Source organism: Notothenia rossii (genome assembly GCF_949606895.1).
Source record: "Notothenia rossii genome assembly, chromosome: 1".
Lineage (NCBI taxonomy): Eukaryota > Metazoa > Chordata > Actinopteri > Perciformes > Nototheniidae > Notothenia > Notothenia rossii.
In genome coordinates this window covers 34,010,875-34,029,086 of record NC_136912.1, presented here as the reverse complement: position 1 = coordinate 34,029,086, position 18,212 = coordinate 34,010,875, and the positions used below count along the sequence as shown (strand labels likewise).

Genomic DNA, 18,212 nt, shown 5'->3' with positions numbered 1-18,212 from the left:
GTGACCATAGGCAAGATTTTCCACCAGTATCTAATGTGAAAAGTAAACTAATGAATTGTAGGAAGTAGGTAAAACTTTTTTTTATGACTATTTTATCTATTTGCTCAGTGTATGAGCCCAATAAAAACAAACTCAATGCTCATATACTTATTTGGTGGAGTTAAGAGTTGTTATTTTGTTTCTACAAGCATTAGGTCAGGGACTTTCTTCCATGCTTGGAGGAGGATCAGGTGAACAAAAAACCCTCATGGAGTAATAAAATGTTTTATTTGAAAAGAGGTCACTCTCTAATAAAAGGTTATTATGGTGATTGAATTTGCAGGGTCAGGGTAATTATTAGTTAGGGTTATTTACTGTATGAGACCAATATAAAACATCTCAATGTTCACCAGATAAAGCTTTTGTCAGGTGTGGAGCTAAGAGATCTTCTTTTTCATGGAAATGCCAATGGTCAGGGACTTAGTTTCATGCTTCACCGAGGAACTGTTGAATAAATAAGGGCGGTAATTATAAGTGTGCCACACTGAATGCAAATTGAATTATTAAAAAAAAAAAAAAACTCTGGACCAAGGCGTTCCTTTGAAGAAAAAACGGTTATTTTAGGTGAGTTGTGAGTACAGAGAGAATGCAATTTCTCATGGATGAAAGTAGAGGGTACTCTACACTGAAAAAAAGGGGAAAGTGGGGATGTTCAATTTGCAAATATGCAGTTAATATATGAGACATAATTTATTCATGTTTCTCGTCGAAACATGAATCAATCATGTAGAACTATTTTAATCTTGAGGGGTGTACGTTCCATAAGTCTCAATCATGTTAAGAAATAAGAAAAAAGTTATGTTTATCTCTGTAACCCCGCCCACTGAGCACATATGTCAGCAGCTTGCTCTGCAGCCGATTACTCAGCTTCTAATTATTATTTACAAATATTTTATCACAAATTAATATGGTCGGACTCAAACCCGTACTTTAATAGTTTCGTAATTGAACCTGAACAATATGGCACTTTAATGGACAAGATGTAAAGCAGAAAAAAATGCTAAATATATTTATTTTTAAAAATGTGAAGCTTTTTCTTTTTTAAACAAAGGAGGGGGGGAGGGGTTCTACCATATTTTCCTCCCGCATCGAAGGAGTAAGCTGTTTCTGTCCCGAGAACATCTCTACAAGGTAAAAGTTATTTAAAGTTATTTAATGTCATCAAATGTTCGTCATAGTTACAGGTTATCACAAGACGCATTGTTTGTAAAAAGCAGAGTTCACATTTGCCGTTACAACGAGCAATGTAAATACAGCTGTCAATTTGTAAACATTGTCATTAACTGGTGTTAGCTAGGATAAAGCCATGAAAATCATAAGGTGAGTTTATTGACTTGTGTTTAGCGTGTTTTTATACTGTGAGTACTTGTAGAGCGTAAGTCCAGCAGCTGCTTGATTTACAATATTTAAAACTATGAACCTTGCCCAAAGTTATGCACATTAAACCGAGCTCAGTAGGGAGGAGGGAGTCATAGCTGATGGATGAGCTTGCGGCATGTTTTCTGTTAATTGTTTACTATGAATGAGTTACAAAAAAAAGCCTTTATTTGCCATTTGGCACAATAAACCTTTATTTTGGTTGGGAGAATAGTTTCCTTTAAGCTTCCTTGCTGTGTTCCAACACAATAATGTATATGTACATGCATCACAAACATTTTATATTTATTCTATTTCTTTATTTTCAATGTATTTGTTAAGTCTCCTGGGGCTGCACACTGAAAAAAAAGGCTGTTGGATTCACATGATTTTAATATGGACATCGGTTGCACATATTAAAAACATGTGTACTCAAAACTATTCCATTATGTTATGTTTAACCAACATGACTTTTTTATGTTCATTTTAGGCTTTTAATATGCTCATTATATGTAAGTTTTACCTGTTAAAGCAACATGATGTCTTTATTTAAGCTTCACTGTAAAAACTCTGTTGGACTTAAGTAATAAAAAACATGGACATCGGTTGCACATATTAAAATCATGTGTACTCAAAACTATTCCATTATGTTAAAGACACACAACTATGTTATGTCAAAGAAACATGAAATTGTTATGTTCATTTGAATATTTCCTTTAATATTAGGTATATTCATTTACCCTATGTTTAACCAACATGACTTTTTATGTTCATTTTAGGCTTTTAATATACTCAGTATATTTCTGTACAGAGCCACATTAATGTTTTGTTTAAACTACATGCTATAGTTTTCTGTTTAATCTACCTAGTGCTCAAGGGGTACATAAGATTATTTATTTCATGTGAATGGAGGCATTTCGTACATTCTTCTACAGGATCCATCCTAATCTCTTATATCTACAGCATTTATCACAACATTTTAAAAGAAATAGTCAATAAAGACAAACACATTTCTTTGAACAACATTCATGTATTTTTCTCAAAAAATAAAACGATATTAACAACCACCACACATCCAGATGAGCTTTTGGTTTTTCCATCATGCAGCGCCAGGAGAATTAACATATACATTGAAAATAAAGAAATAGAAGAAATAGAAAAAGTTTGTGATGCATGTACATATACATTATTGTGTTAGAACACAGCAAGCAAGCTTAAAGGAAACTATTCTCCCGACCAAAATAAAGGTTTATTGTGCCAAAGGGCAAAGAAAGGCTTATTTTTGTAACTCATTCATAGTAAACAATTAACAGAAAATGTCAACACCTAGCCGAAAAAAGGAAATGTTCTTGCAAATCCATTATTTAAATAGTAACCTGCTAATATGAAAGGGCATTTTAATGCAAAAAAGCAATGGCATTGCTTTGGAAAAATACATGAAAGTATAATAATGGCCTGGTTTCTCACCACATATGCACTAAAGAAAGTATTACAAATAAAAACAAGAATTGATATTTTGAAGTAGCGCAATTAGTACATTCTGAAACACATGACAAGTGGTACATTCTGAAAACACATGACCCCAGGAAAAACACACATTTCTGAAACATGCAAATCAATACAGCAAAAAGTATGAGCAAAGGAAGTGCAAGACAGTTGTATTGATGAAAGTCCAATATGAATGCTGTAAAAGTGCACAATGGTCCGTCCATGGCAACAGCTCACTCAAAAAGTTTGTTTTTAAACGCTTGGGCTTTCTTGGAGAGCATGTTGCCATCTAGCTCCATTAACATTTGCTGGAGCACTTCGAACGTGCACTTCAGTTTAGAGGGGTAGATCAGGTTCATTGCATACATTAGTCCAAACAGCATGGTAGCAGCTAATGCAATGTTTTCCACATCAGTTAGTACCTGTTGGCCTTCCAGAACAATCTGTCCTCTGGTCTCATCTGTCCTCTGGTCTCATCTGTCGTCTGGTCTCATGGTGGAATTGTGTTTGACAACACTGTAATCCCCTGAATGGACCGCAGAATGACGTCTTCATCTTCTGCCTGCAGAGTGCACAGTCACCAAAGGAACAGAGTGAAATCTAACAAATCAGGGTGTACCAAAAACTCAGTTAAGTTGCTTCAGCTGATTCAAAATGTATTGACCAGAGCACGGAAAAGGGACCACATTACTCCTGATTTGGCTCTATAGTGACAATAACTTTTTATATCAAGTACGAACAACCAGGTTAGACGACATTACATTTAATTTACGTTTTTTTTCCAAAGCGACTTAAAATAAGTATTACTGTAATATAAGACTACATATAAGAAACACCCTTATAGCCATTTCAACAAACAAAACATTATCACTTTTTTGAAGGAGGCTTTATCGCAGAATGTTTGGCTTTTGCCTCTCACTTTCTGCATAACTTTTGCCGAATAAATCAGAAAATGTGTATATCCCTGCAATGATTGCAGTATGTCAATGTTATGAATAAATATTCAGAAATTGTCAGACTAATACCTGTTTTCAATTAGTTAAAGATCAAGTTTAAGTTAGTCAAGTAAATCACACAAAACATTTGAATACTCACCATTTAGTACAGAGCCTTTGGAACAATGTTCAAAGCAAGGCTGAGGTTAATCTTCTCCATACCAATTATCTATAACAGAAAAACATATTTGAAATTATTTCATTATTCACACACAAATAAAACAAAAATGTTCTGCTCCTTAAAGGCAACATTTACAATTTAATTATGTACCTTTAGGTTAATATGAAACGACTTTGGTCGGGATGGGCGCCTCCAGTGTAAAAAGCTACAGGAGCCATACTAATGCAATGAGTACAACTTTGTGCGGAGCCATACACATCAGCTCCTTTCCATTGGTTTCAATCATAGACTGTATATAAATGGAAGTAGGGTCCGTGAAGTCACCCATAGGATTCTGCAGAGTTGCCGAGAAGCCCTTAGTAGGCGGAGTCGGCCACTAACGGCTCGACAGTGACGTCAGAGTTCAACTCCCGCCTTCTCCAGCCTGCTCCAAATAAGGGCAAAGAGGCGGAGCCGAAGCGGGACCTGCTGCCACCGAGCTGAAAGTTCCAGAACTAGCTGAAGCTACCAAGCTAATCTAACATGCTCCCCATCTGCACACTGCCGTGGCATTTAACGTTTCTAAGGTAAGCGGACATGAAACTATTCAGCAAACTATAAATAATAATCTAAGTTATTGAGTTTTTAGCATAATACTTCAGAATCTTAAAATTCCTTAACGTTTGTATGCAATTGTGCTAAATTCAACACTAGTTATGGTACATTAGTTATTTATATTTTGATATCACTTAACTATACGTTTAATACATTTAAGTCAAGCTAAGGTACATGTGATGGTAGCTAGTTAGTGCTCTTACCTTTGAGGCCTCCTCCAAACAGCATAATAACCAGACTGTATCATTAAAACTAAGTACCAGTTCTAGATCCTTGACTTTAGACAAACAATTCAAAAGACAACATGTATTTAAAGACCAATCTTTATTTGAATGTGCCTCTTAACCTGATATATTAGTTATACAGTAATAGTATTGACAATCTAAAAAAACTGAGCAACTCAACAGTCAACTTTATGTTTCTTAATGTCTAAAGAATTTGTTATTTTCATTTTCCCCCTCTCATATTCAGTGTGGACGGATTGAGACAGCGTGGTGTCCAGAGAGCTGCAGAGACTTCAGGGAGAAACCTCCGTGTGATGGACGTCCTGTCTGTTGGTTTGGAGAGGACTGAGGGTCTTTCCTCTGCAAGGAGGACCAGGCCTGATGGAGGAGCCCATGCTGGGCAAAGCTGATTCCAACTGCACAGGCCTAGTCTGTCTCTTTATTTGACTAAATGTGTTTACTTTAATAGTTTTACACCTTCTGTCCATATGTGCTTTTTATTTAAAAAATGTTTGATTAACTTTTCGTTCACATTTCAATAAATTGTATTTGTATTTGCACTCCTTTTGTCCATTATTCTTACTGAAAATGTTAGATTACACATTCACATCTGACTGAAGATTGGCCCTATTTATTTGTGACGTTGCAAACTCTGCGGTACAAGGCACTAGTGATGTGAAGCTCATAAAGCGAGGCAAATATAAATAATCAGCTGATGGAGTGTAGATGTGGAAATAGGTGCATTCGATCAGCTGACTGTTTTTACAATAAAAGTAGTTTCTTAGTGTACTGGTCTTAAAATCTCATAACATCAGCTTTTAATGTTCCTCTTGGATGTTCTTCTTGACCCTCAGAGAAGGAGAAAATGTCGTGTCTTTCAGGCATGTCCTTTCCTAACAAAAATTACAGGAAACATAAAACATTATTGCAGAACAAGTGTGTTATTTATGAAAGCGGTGTGTTTGTGTGTTTAGGGGCTGTAGATATAATTATTTTGTAATTGTAATGTTTTTTTTTATTTCAACAGTGAGCTACAAAGACAATCAGATTATGAATGAACAGTATGAAGTTCATCAACATTGAAATATATGTTATCAAAATAATATTTAACTGTTATCAAAACGTAGTGCAACTGTAGAAGCTTGCTCTGTTGTCTCACTGAAAGAATCACTTTTACCACGTTTTTTACAGACAATATTGAGAGATAAATAGTAGCAGTTCCCACTATGTGTTAAATATCTTTGCCTTCAATACATTAAATTAGAAAGCTGACAAAATCACATTGCTTGTTAACATCTAAATGTAACTTTTTGCATGGAAAAAACCCTCAACTTCACTGGTGTGTAGGTGATCTAGTATTGTTTAATGGAATGTATATCAGTGTATTAAAGTCAATACTTCGTTTATTTAAACCAATATCTTTCTTGATTCTTTGTACAGTATGAAAAAAAGAGTCTTTGTACCTGAGCTGAAGTTCACTGCTGTGAGGAGTCCATTTCTGTCTCTCACTCTCTGGTCCAGCCTGTCTGCATAACCTGGATACCTTAAACAAACAGATATATATATATGTAAAGTACCATGTGTACAAACAATATAACTGATTATCTTCTGTTGAACATGTTGGATTGTGTATTGTCCGAGTCAGGGTCCTTTTTATTCTACTGTAACTTTGGAAGTTGTGTTACCAATGCTTACTGTTTATTTGATACCAATTTGGTAATGCAATTCATAAAAACAACAAGGTTTGGGTTTGTTCTTCAGATGACTGGGATGTTAACGTGTAAGCTCAATAATGAACTCCAGCTCAACCAACCATATTGTAATATCTAAGTAATCATCTTGAAATATGACATTAATAATTGTAATATACACATCTTATTGTGAGGTTGATTTCCCATACACTACTTCGACATTAGCTTGTCTGCATACTTGAGCATAGCCAATTTAAATTAACCTTAGCGATGCATACAGTTCCTACCTACATAATAATCATCTCTCTAAGTTACAAGGATGACCTTATTTTATCAACCTCAAACAGAATCCGTTTGTTGTACAGTATTATCCCACTTAACGCATAACACTTGTCTATTTCGTTTTAACCTTTATAAATATAGTCTATGATTTTAACTTGGAGGCTACTATTAGCATCGTTAGCACTGATGTAGCTACCACTTGCTTACACACTAACCCAAGCCTTAACATTCATTACGTAGCTGATTAAAATCATTAACACATAAATAAGTACTCGAATTTCACTGAAAGCAAAACCGCATTCATGCACCGTCTGTTTCAACCGCAGAGCGAGTCACAATAGTCCGATATATAAGCATGAAGAACAAACAAACACGGCCGGGGGCAAGTTGTGTTCCCTGGATGAGCTGAACAGGCAGAGTGCCTGTAGCTTCACGGAGCAGCTAGCAGAGAGACAAGAAGCTAACCATAGAGTATATATAAATGGACGTAGTGTCCGTGACGTCGCCCATAGGATTCTGCAGAGTTGCCGAGAAGCCTAAAGTAGGCGGTGTCGGCCACTAACGGCTCGACAGTGACGTCAGGGTCTAACTCCCGCCTGCTCCAGCCTGATCCAAATAAGGGCAAAGAGGCGGAACCTCCAAAAGCCATAAGATAAGTCCGATATTTAAATGAAGAATACTCCACCAGGCACCAACACCACAAACACGTCCGGTTTAAAGTTGTGTTCCCGGGATCAGCCGAGCAGTTGAGCCCCTGTAGCATCCTGGAGCTTACTGAGCAAACGGAGCTACTAGCAGAGAGACAGAAAGCTAGAAGCAGCACTCACTTCAGAGACCTGTCAATCAAGGTGACCGCGCCCTAATTTATGCAAACACTTTAAGACCTAATATAACTAAAAGGGTTGCATTATAAAACAATTCACCCCCCACACAGCAGTCATGAAGGGAGAATCTAACTATACAGAGAATATGTTTTTTTTAACCACGATGTAAACATGTTTATTTCTGCAGTAAATAATAATAATAATACATGGGACTTTTATAGCGCTTTTCATGAAACTCAAAGACGCTTGAGTAAAGTTGGTCCTTTTAACATGGGGGTCTATGGAAATTGCTCCCTTCTGCAGACTGCCCCTACTGGCCACTAGATGAACTGCAGTTTGAGGCACTTCCTTATTGGCCTCCCGGCTCTGCCCCAGAGTTTGCCGCTTGAAGCTAACAGCAGCAATCACTTCACAGAGCCGTCACTCAATGTGACCACGCCCTAATTTATGCAAAAACGTTAAGACCTAATATAAATAAAAGGGTCGTGTTAGAAAACAATTCACTCACAGATCCATAATCATGAAGGTGGAATCTAACTATATTCATAATAATATTTATTGCATCCATGGGTAGAAACATGTTTTTTTCTGCTGTAAAGTTGGGCATTTTAACATGGGGGTCTATGGAAATTGCTCCTTTCTGCAGTCAGTCCCTATCGGACAATATATGAACTGCAGTGGGTGCCACTTCCGTATTGGCGTCCCGGCTCTTCCACAGAGTTTGCCGCTTGGTTTCAATGGAGACGTGCACTGCAGCAGCGCGCAGCGCTCGTCATGTGACGAGGAACAACCAATCACAACCGAGAATCATCTCAACTTCCGGAAACACAAGTGTACGGCAAATATGGAAGATAAGTTCATTTCACAGCGGGTGGATCGTAACCCTTCGTTGATCTGTCCGGCATGTCCCCCATATTCATGGTATGTGCACCGCTGTTAAAAAACACAATCATTAATATCCTCCACTTTCCAGTATCAAGTGTCGCTTTCCGGGACACACCCCCACACACAATATTGTGTCTCTGTTTTTATCTGTGTGTATTTACGGTATTTACATGAACAGAGCGGATCAAAGCAGAGACATAAACACAGTTTTTTAGGGAAAACACTGCGGTCCCACAGACAATATTGTATCTTTAACAATCAACACCTTAAATGGGCAAAGATGGTCGCTTAACGTAAGGTAGGCCTACAACCTGCATCAGCGCCCTTAAGAGTCGGCACAAGAGTAGACATGCAGAGCCGGACCGACGCAGTAAAGTTCTACACCGCCTGACAGCAGACATGAAACAATCATTTAATACAAGACGTAGCCTATAGACATGCAAACATGCCGCAAGCTCATCCATCGGTTATGACTCCCCCCTCCCTACTTAGCTCGGTTTAATGTGCATAACTTTGTGCAAGGTTCATAGTTTTAAATATTGTAAATCAAGCAACTGCCGGACTTACGCTCTACAAATACTCACAGTATAAAAACACGCTAAACACAAGTCAATCAATATAAACTCACCTTATGATTTTCATGGCTTTATCCTAGCTAACACCAGTGAATGACAATGTTTACAAATTGACAGCTGCATTTACGTTGCTCGTTGTAACGGCAAATGTGAACTCTGCTTTTTGCAAACAATGCGTCTTGTGATAACCTGTAACTATGACGAACATTTGATGACATTAAATAACTTTGAATAACTTTTACCTTGTAGAGATGTTCTCGGGACAGAGACAGCTTACTCCTCCGATGCGGGAAGAAAATATGGTAGAACCCCTCCCCGCCTCCTTTGTTTAAAAAAGAAAAAGCTTCACATTTTTGAAAATAAATATATTTTGCAATTTTTTTCTGCTTTACATCTTGTCCATTAAAGTGCCATATTGTTAAGGTTCAATTACGAAACTATTAAAGTACGGGTTTGAGTCCGACCATATTAATTTGTGAATAAAATATTTGTAAATAATAATTAGAAGCTGAGTAATCGGCTGCAGAGCAAGCTGCTGACGTATGTGCTCAGTGGGCGGAGTTACAGAGATAAACATAACTTTTTTCTTATTTCTTAACATGATTTAGACTTATAGAACGTACACCCCTCAAAATTAAAATAGTTCTACATAATTGATTCATGTTTCGACGAGAAACATGAATAAATTATGTCTCATATATTAACTGCATATTTGCAAATTGAACTACCCCACTTTCCCCTTTTTTTCAGTGCATGATGGAGAAACCAAAAGCTCATCTGGATGTGTGGTGGTTGTTAATATTGTTTTATTTTTTGAGAAAAATACATGAATGTTGTTCAAATAAATGTGTTTGTCTTTATTGACTATTTGTTTTAAAATGTTATGATAATGCTGTAGATATAAGAGATTAGGATGAATTGTTACAAATTAAATATACTGAGCATATTAAAAGCCTAAAATGAACATAAAAAAGTCATGTTGGTTAAACATAGGGTAAATGAATATACCTATATTAAAGGAAATATTTACATTAACATAACAATTTCATGTTTCTTTGACATAACATAGTTGTGTGTCTTTAACATCATGGAATAATCTTTAGTACACATTTTGTAATATGTGCACCCAATGTCCGTGTTAAAATCATGTGAATCCAACAGCCTTTTTTTTTCAGTGCAGACTTCCTTACAGAGCCCCTCCTCCAACACACACGAACGCACATGACCAATGAGGGCACGAGATAAGTTTGTGCACAGATGGAAGGCTGATAGGCAGGTCGGCCATCCAATCATCCGGCTAAAATGATTGGTCGTGCTTTTTACAGTACTAAGGCTTCCACAGATGACATTTTTTTATGGATTTTTTGTCAAAGCACTTAAGATATTCATTGCTATCGGGACGTTAAGAGCATTCCATGGAATATAACAAAAAGTGTATCTCGAGCCGGTTTCTCAAACTTACCTACCCCACCTTCAAGTAAAAACTCATCAATCCCTGTTTAAAATGATGCTTCAGTTCTTAATAATGTAAATACGAATAATATAATATATAATAAATTCATCACAAAAAAGTGTGCCATCAGAATCATTTCAAACATGTTGTGGAAATCTGATAGAAAATGGCTTTTGAAGTGAAAATATTTCCCCTGACAGTTTCCTTGGCGTGAAAACAACCTGGTTTACTGGGTCTGACTAGTTAAACTCAACTCAAGCTGAGTGACACCGAGACATGCACCCTCATCTTAGCCATGCTCCCACTAAGACCTGCCACTCCCCTCCTCGCTCCCTCCTTGACAATCTCCGCTCGGCTTCCCATATATACTCCTTTTTTATCTTTCTCTCCGGCTACGAAGTTCCACTCCCACATGACAATATTCACACGCTCCTCTGACAACGCTGACCTCTTTCCCCCTCATGTATCCCATCCCTCATTTCCTCCCTGGCTAAGATCTGTCCCATCCCCGCAGCATAGGGAGAGGCTAATGTTATTACGGCTGGTGAATCCGGAGGGCGAGGAGCCTCGAGACAGGCATGGAGACAAAGACAGTGATAGACACGGGCGCATGCGTATGAATACACACATACTGTATGCATAATCTTGGAAAGGAAATGGTATAAATACACACGAGCACACAAACATAAGCCACTGCAGGGCATGAGGTGCACACACATCTAAAGGAAGGGATTGAGAATGTCAGGGATGACACCGTCAGTCGTTTTTTTCAGAGGTAGTGCATGCCTCAGTGAGATTATGTCAGTGTGTGTGATTATGCTTTTCATCTTGAATGGTGCGCGAGGTTGTGTGCGTTCTTTTATCGTGTGCATAGCAATAAGGCATCTCATCAGTAGACAAGGTTGGCATTAAGAACCACTCTGCCCTTATGTTCTTCATTATATGGTGATTCACAGCAGCTTCATATGACTGGAGGAAGCCGGTCAGATTAATCTCTCTATTTAGAAAATAAAGGAGGTATATTCACAGGGGATGAGCTTTAGATTTCAAGAAAGGTCATAAATATGTTTACTTAAATACAGGGGGATTGATCGGCCTGCTCTGAAGAGAGCTATGAGGGGATTCACATGATGGGGGTAGCCAGGTTTACAGAGTTTACACTACATTGTAAAAGTACTCTGTTACAAGTAGAAGTCGTACTCGTTATGCTTGAGGCTCATTTCAAGATCATATATGACGTTACTGGATAATTACCAGTGGTGGAAGAAGTAGATCCTTTACTAAAGTAAACATAGCTACGGAGGCCTGGAGGGTTCATAGAGAGAAAAATAAATAAAGCGTGGCCTCAATTTGAATTGATTAGTTTTATGAAGAATATGTCCGGTCGCCAGGGCGTGTGTATGTGTGTGTGGGCATTTTTTTATGATAGTGTCGTTCGTTCCGGTGCACTCTGGCAGGACTATAGCACTACATCGAGATTAAGATTAAACACATTTCTTTCACTTGGGAATACACATATAACTATGGAGAACCAGATTTGTGTAAATTACTGTTCGTGGTAATTTGAAAACAAATGCCGGTGGTGTTGGACACACACAAACACACCGAACACGCACACACAGAGCGGAGCTGAGCACACACACACACACACACACACACACACACACACACACACACACACCAGTGTGCGAAAAAGTACACGTCCCACAGTCCGGGACGTGTTATTTACAATATCGGACAAGTAGATCTTTCAATTGACTTGTCCAGCGGACAAGTGACGTTTTTCGCCCTGATTTATTGTTAAATTATTGATAGATTCAGTTTACAAAGGCAGAACTCATTCGCAAATTGTACGTGTCCGCCATTGTTCGTTTAGAAATGTTAGTTTCGGTTCTGCTTGTCGATTCCTAATGAAATGCATCTCGCCGCTTTCTGTACAGTTAGACGGGGGCGGGGTGGGAATTGTAGCACAGTGGCAGGGTTGGGAAGCAAAACTCGGTTCCGAGTAGGAACAAATAACAATTGTCCGTTCCCGGGATTGATCAGAGTTGTGAGGACAGGAGGCGATGCCAAGCCCCGCGGACCGCAGCTCCCTCTCTCTGCTCCGGATCAGCTGATCGCTGCATGGTGCAGCTCAGCGTCTCTCTCTCTCTCTCTCTCTCTCTCTCTCTCTTTCTACACACAGCGGATTCACTGCCCGTTTAACAGCCTCATCTTTGTCAAACTTTCTTATGTTCTTTCTCTAACACGTAATGAAGGTTATTAGGACTTTTAGCTCCTTTGTTGTTAATATTGACCGCCATTTCCTTTATGAAGTGAAGCAGCCTCCCTGTGTCCTCGCGCTTTAATCATATCCCCGGACCCCCATACTCGGAGGAGCACAGGGATATCAGTATTGTTTATGAAGCAGGGTATAGAAATGATTGAAATTAAAATACTATCTATTTACTTTTACAAACAGTGAGCAGCTGGGCAGCTGCAGCATGTGTATTGAAGGACATGTGTAAGCGTCTTTGAGTTTTAGAAAAGCGCTAGGCCTATAGGCTATAAATATAATGTATTATTATTATTATTATTAGGCCTATGTGTTGGACATGTGTGGTTGGACTCTGTCTCACAGGCAGGTTGCAGCATGTGTGTTGCAGGACATGTGTTGGACACACAGACTGTGTGGTTGGACTCTGTCTCACAGGCAGGTTGCAGTGTAACATCAGAGGAGACTGGGCCAATTGTACATTCTTAAACTGCACCACTTAGAACTAACAAAACAATGCAGAGATTATGTTTATATAATTGTATTCAATAACCGTAAGAAATTAAACAGTATGAACTGATTTGTAAATAGGAATACAGAATTAACTTAATGTTTTCATAAATATATTTTTCTCCCAGTTTGTCATGGGACTTATTTTTACCCTCTCAAAGAACCGGAATCGAGAACCGAAAATAACTGGAATCGAAAAGCAGAACCGGAATCGTTCAAATCTAAACGATACCCAACCCTATGTGTGATGCAGTAAAATCTTACCGTGTCGTAAAAACCGTGGGAAAATGTGAAATACGATGGCGAAGAAGAAGATTCCAGTGGCCCCAATTTGTGTCCATTCTGGACAAGTGAAAATGTATTCGGACAAGTAAATTGCCAAACTCACTTGTCCATGGACAAGTACTCTCTAAAAACTTTTTCTCACACTGCACACACACACACACACACACACACACACACACACACACACACACACACACACACACACACACACACACACACACACACACACACACACACACACACACACACACACACACACACACACACACACACACACACACACACACACACACATCATGCGACCTGGTGACAGGAAATCTCCTTCATAAAACGAGGGTGAATACTCTGGTAGTTCAATGTGTGTATAGGTGTGTGTGGTTAAACGTAGCAGCCTCGATCTCTTTTCAGCGGTTTTAATGAAGGGGAACACAGTGAAGTAAACAGTAAAAGGCACAGTTCTTTGCAGCTGGTGCTTCTCTTCTCAGATTCTGCTGAGTTACACGTTACTGCCTCCAGTGCCCTGTACGACGGAGCCAGTTCAACAGACCCTGGATATGTTTGATTTACCCGGCTTAACTAACCCTAACAAACGCGATAAGCGGTCCTACGAAGCTGGTTATCAATTCAGTAAATCAATCAGGGTTTCTCTGTCCGGCTGAGAGCGTGTTTGCCTGTAAGGGACGGGGTTAGCAACATTTGACCAATCAGAAACATGGAGAAGCGTGCTGACAGCGCAGCGTCATACTTCATGAGTATGCGTGCGCACGAGTTAATATAGCGTGACCAAGTTTTATTTATTTTTCTCTCTATGAACCCTCCAGGGCTCCCTACATAGCAATACATTAATATCAAAATTCCCCATTAAAAGTTAAGGTCCTACATTCTAAAAAAAAAAAAAAAAAAGTATTATAAAGACACCTAGTTAGGATGCCACCTGGGCGCCTCCCTAGGGAGGTGTTCCAGGCACGTCCAGCTGGGAAGAGACCAAGGGGTAGACCTAGAACCAGATGGAGGGATTATATCTCTTCTCTGGCCTGGGAGAGCCTTGGGATCCCCCAGTCAGAGCTGGTTGATGTGGCCAGGGAAAAGAAAGTTTGGAGCTCTCTGCTGGAACTGCTACCTCCGCGACCCGACCACGGATAAGCGGGAGAAGATGGATGGATGGATGGATTATAAAGAAAAAAATGACTCAAAGTACAAAAAGTACTAATTGTGCTGAAAAATGTGATTTATTATTAAATATATGACATTATTTGATTATTAATATTTTTGCATCAAGTAATATTTCACTGTTGCAGAAAAACAAAGTTTTTGAAACACATTATTCATATGAAGAATGTTTTGTAATATATTTTATAGTTTAACTTTTTCTTACCTAACCACAGTTAGTCCACTTGTTTAATTCTTAGAGATGCATTATGTTAAAAGTGTATCACATGTTCTTTAATGCAACATCTTAATCTGAAAAGTCACTTAATCTTAATAAATAATTAATTGATTAATTAATGTAGGCATCAAATCAAATAATATCCCTTTTTAAATGTAGTGGAGTAAAAGTAGTATAAAGTAGCATTACATGGAAATCCAAGTAAAGTACAAGTACTTCAATACAGCACAGTACTTGAGTAAATGTACTTTGTTACTTTCCACAACTGAAGGGAGGGCAATTGATAAGAAAGAAGGAAAAAATGCATTCTCTTGCACATTTACCTCCTTGCATTCTCTTGCACAAGTCCTCCAACTCTTACAACCAAATAGGTCGATTGTTCAGCAGCTATACAACCTATAGTCACGTTTTAAAGTTTAGGGTCGTATATTCACAAATAACCCTCTCTGGAAAATCCTAATTTGTAGAATAGTTTGGCCATTAAAATGGTTTTTGATTAGATTTCTAGCGAGAAGTGTAGATATTGTACTTTCAGAATCCACCTCCAGTAGATGTGTAGGATCTATAGTTTGATAGATATCATGAAGATTATTTGAGGTCTTGCCAGGAGAACGTGTATGTAGCACTATGTAAAGTTAGCGTCAACCCTCACCGGGTGAAAGCAGTATTTCCGGTCTCAAAGTTTTCATAATCATTCAAAATGATTTCGCAGTGATATCTGCCGTACTCATCCACTAAAACAAATCATTGTATCCTTGTTAATTACACAACATTAATTGGTTTAAATTGTGTACAATGCTTTTGTGTTTTTATTTTTCCCTTTCGATTCTGAGAGGCTGCCTTATACTGCGTTTTATGAAAGGATTTAATACTTTGCAATTATTTTGCAGCTAGACACTTTTTCTTAAATGGGGCCCACCTCGACCATATATAAAACAAAATAACATAACATACTGCTCTTAAATGGGCCATTCTGCTTTATGAGTACTTTCACTTACCATAAATCTAAGTCTTATTGCTTACGAGTATTTACACTGTTGAACTACTGTTTATTCTTCCACCTGCATTCATTGATTTCTTTTTTGCCACTTGGGGTAGTTCAACAATCTGTAAACACAACACTAACATTGTCGCCTCATAAATATATTGATATGTTGGCCTGTTAGAAAACAGTGGCTTAATATTTTACACATAGAGCAGACACGGAGTAATATTAGCATTCATGCAGAGTTCTGTTTGTCTCTACCTGCTTGCATGTGCAATAATCACTCTCCTTTGACTTCACTCTTGATCAAGTCACAAAATGGTCGGCTCTTTAGCTGCTTAATGCTCCACCAGTTAGACGTTTTTTGTCCCTGCGCTGTTTATTGATGGGCAGTTTAAATCGTTTAAATCGTCTAAATCTGAAATGAGACTCAATCAAAATAGTATGCTTCAGCCACAGTGACCTCTGATGCTGAAGGAGAATGCTTTTGTATAATTCACATTAAGCAAATGTCATGTCTAAGAAACTTATAGTGAAAGTTTATTCTTTATGTTAGTTTTGTCATGTCCCTTTGTCCTGTGCTTTATGTTTATTCCCTTAATTAATTCTCCCTCTCATTTCAGGCCTCCACGCTCCCCGCTCCCCGCCCCCTTCTGTCTCCTGCGTCCTTGATTATTTTCCCCGCCCTGATTGTTTCCACCTGTGTCCCCTTTACCTGTGTATATACTGTGTTAGCTCCCTCCTGTTCATTGTCAGTTCATTGTCTCTCTATGACCTACGTTCCTGCTTACCTCACGGACTTCTCACGGATCTATGTTATTGATCACTGTTCTAGTTTTCCTCGAAAGAGTGTTTTTGTTTGACTTCTTTTCATTACTGTGCAAATTCCAGTAAAGTCTTTATTTTGAAACACTATCCGAGTCTGAGTTTGAGTCGTGCAATTGAGTTCATGCCTCAGAGTTCACTCCTTGACAGCACACAGCAGACAGTGTGTTTTTTTCAATAAATGTTTTCTATATGTATATTAATTACAACAAATCTTTGAATAAATACACATTTTCTTCACCTATTTTGTTGTATTTATTATTTATGGTTGATACAATTTTATGCTTTTTTAATAAATGTAAGGTGTTCCAATTTTTTTCAAACCGTTCTTATATAGCTTTTTATTTAATTGTATTACATTTTAATTATTTCTTATTGTCTTGCTTTTATTCATATCAAATTGTCAAACTCCAGAATCGTTTCTTTTGTGTGTGTGAGAGAAACTCCCTCTGGAGGGAACTTTGGGATGTTAGCCTTTGCAGACCATTTACATGCACAAACCTATACAGTATATCACACTACAGGAAATAAAAAAAAAACATAAAGCATGATAGGGCCTCTTTACAAATAGTGTTAATTAACACTTTAGAAACACCGGTTCATCAATGTAACCTGTGAAAGAGTTTTTAAACAGATTTGCCAAAAGTGCTTATTTTTGGCATTTTATTTTTATCTCTTTCGAATTGAGTCTCTCCACGCTCTGCAAGTTTTACTTTGCTTACTACTGGGAACACTTTCAGACCCAGGCGTTCCACATTTTTCAACATTTCATACAAATTATGTCACTCTTACTGGGTTTGATACCGAAGGATCTCTAGTGAGGAATCCAACTCAGTGTACTGTGACAGTATCACAGGCTCATACCACATATAAAGGGCTTAGGTTGCACCACAAGTGGGAAACACTGAGTACAAGGTGTTTTGATGATATTTGTACATTTTCCCTTCTTCTGTCTTTGCATCCATTTGATTCTTACTGCCTCTGGGAGCGCCACTGACAGCCGTTACAAATGGATTTTACGCTGTATCATTACATCATTTTACAGTCTGAATAAAAATGGTACTGAGTGCGATAAAAAGTAAAGTGACAAGTATAGAGAATGTGGCTCCTTTTCCCTCTAATGACACACCAGGGCCAGGAACAGCGTGCAATATCACAGTCAAGCTGTTATGATACTGTGAGGGTGGCAATTTTCCTGTGAAGAGATAAGGTCTGGAAGCAGGCTTGTACTTAAGTGAAACACTGTATTTGCAGGAGTAGTTGCCAGCTCCGAAGTAAGGGTTATATAAATGTTAAGAAAGTGTAATAAAACAAAATCAATAGAAAAACACCCTGATACCATGTCCTCATGCTTTATCACAAACATCAAATCAACATAGTTTCACACATCCATATCTGCAATCAGTCACTCTAGTTAACTTCCGGCTAATACCCCCATA

General features: G+C 38.2%; 2 long non-coding RNA genes across 2 annotated transcripts; one reads left to right on the top strand and one right to left on the bottom strand.

Annotated features, from left to right (window-relative positions):
* Positions 1-1,997: 1,997 nt before the first annotated feature.
* LOC307013189 lies at positions 1,998-4,277 on the bottom strand. Its single transcript, XR_013800885.1, has 3 exons — positions 4,150-4,277; positions 3,979-4,047; positions 1,998-3,445 (listed from the first exon to the last, which is right to left on the bottom strand). It is a non-coding gene; the product is annotated as an uncharacterized lncRNA (long non-coding RNA).
* Positions 4,278-4,445: 168 nt separating this feature from the next.
* Positions 4,446-5,377, top strand: LOC307013182. The gene is made up of 2 exons (XR_013800882.1): positions 4,446-4,565; positions 5,065-5,377. It is a non-coding gene; the product is annotated as an uncharacterized lncRNA (long non-coding RNA).
* Positions 5,378-18,212: the final 12,835 nt, after the last annotated feature.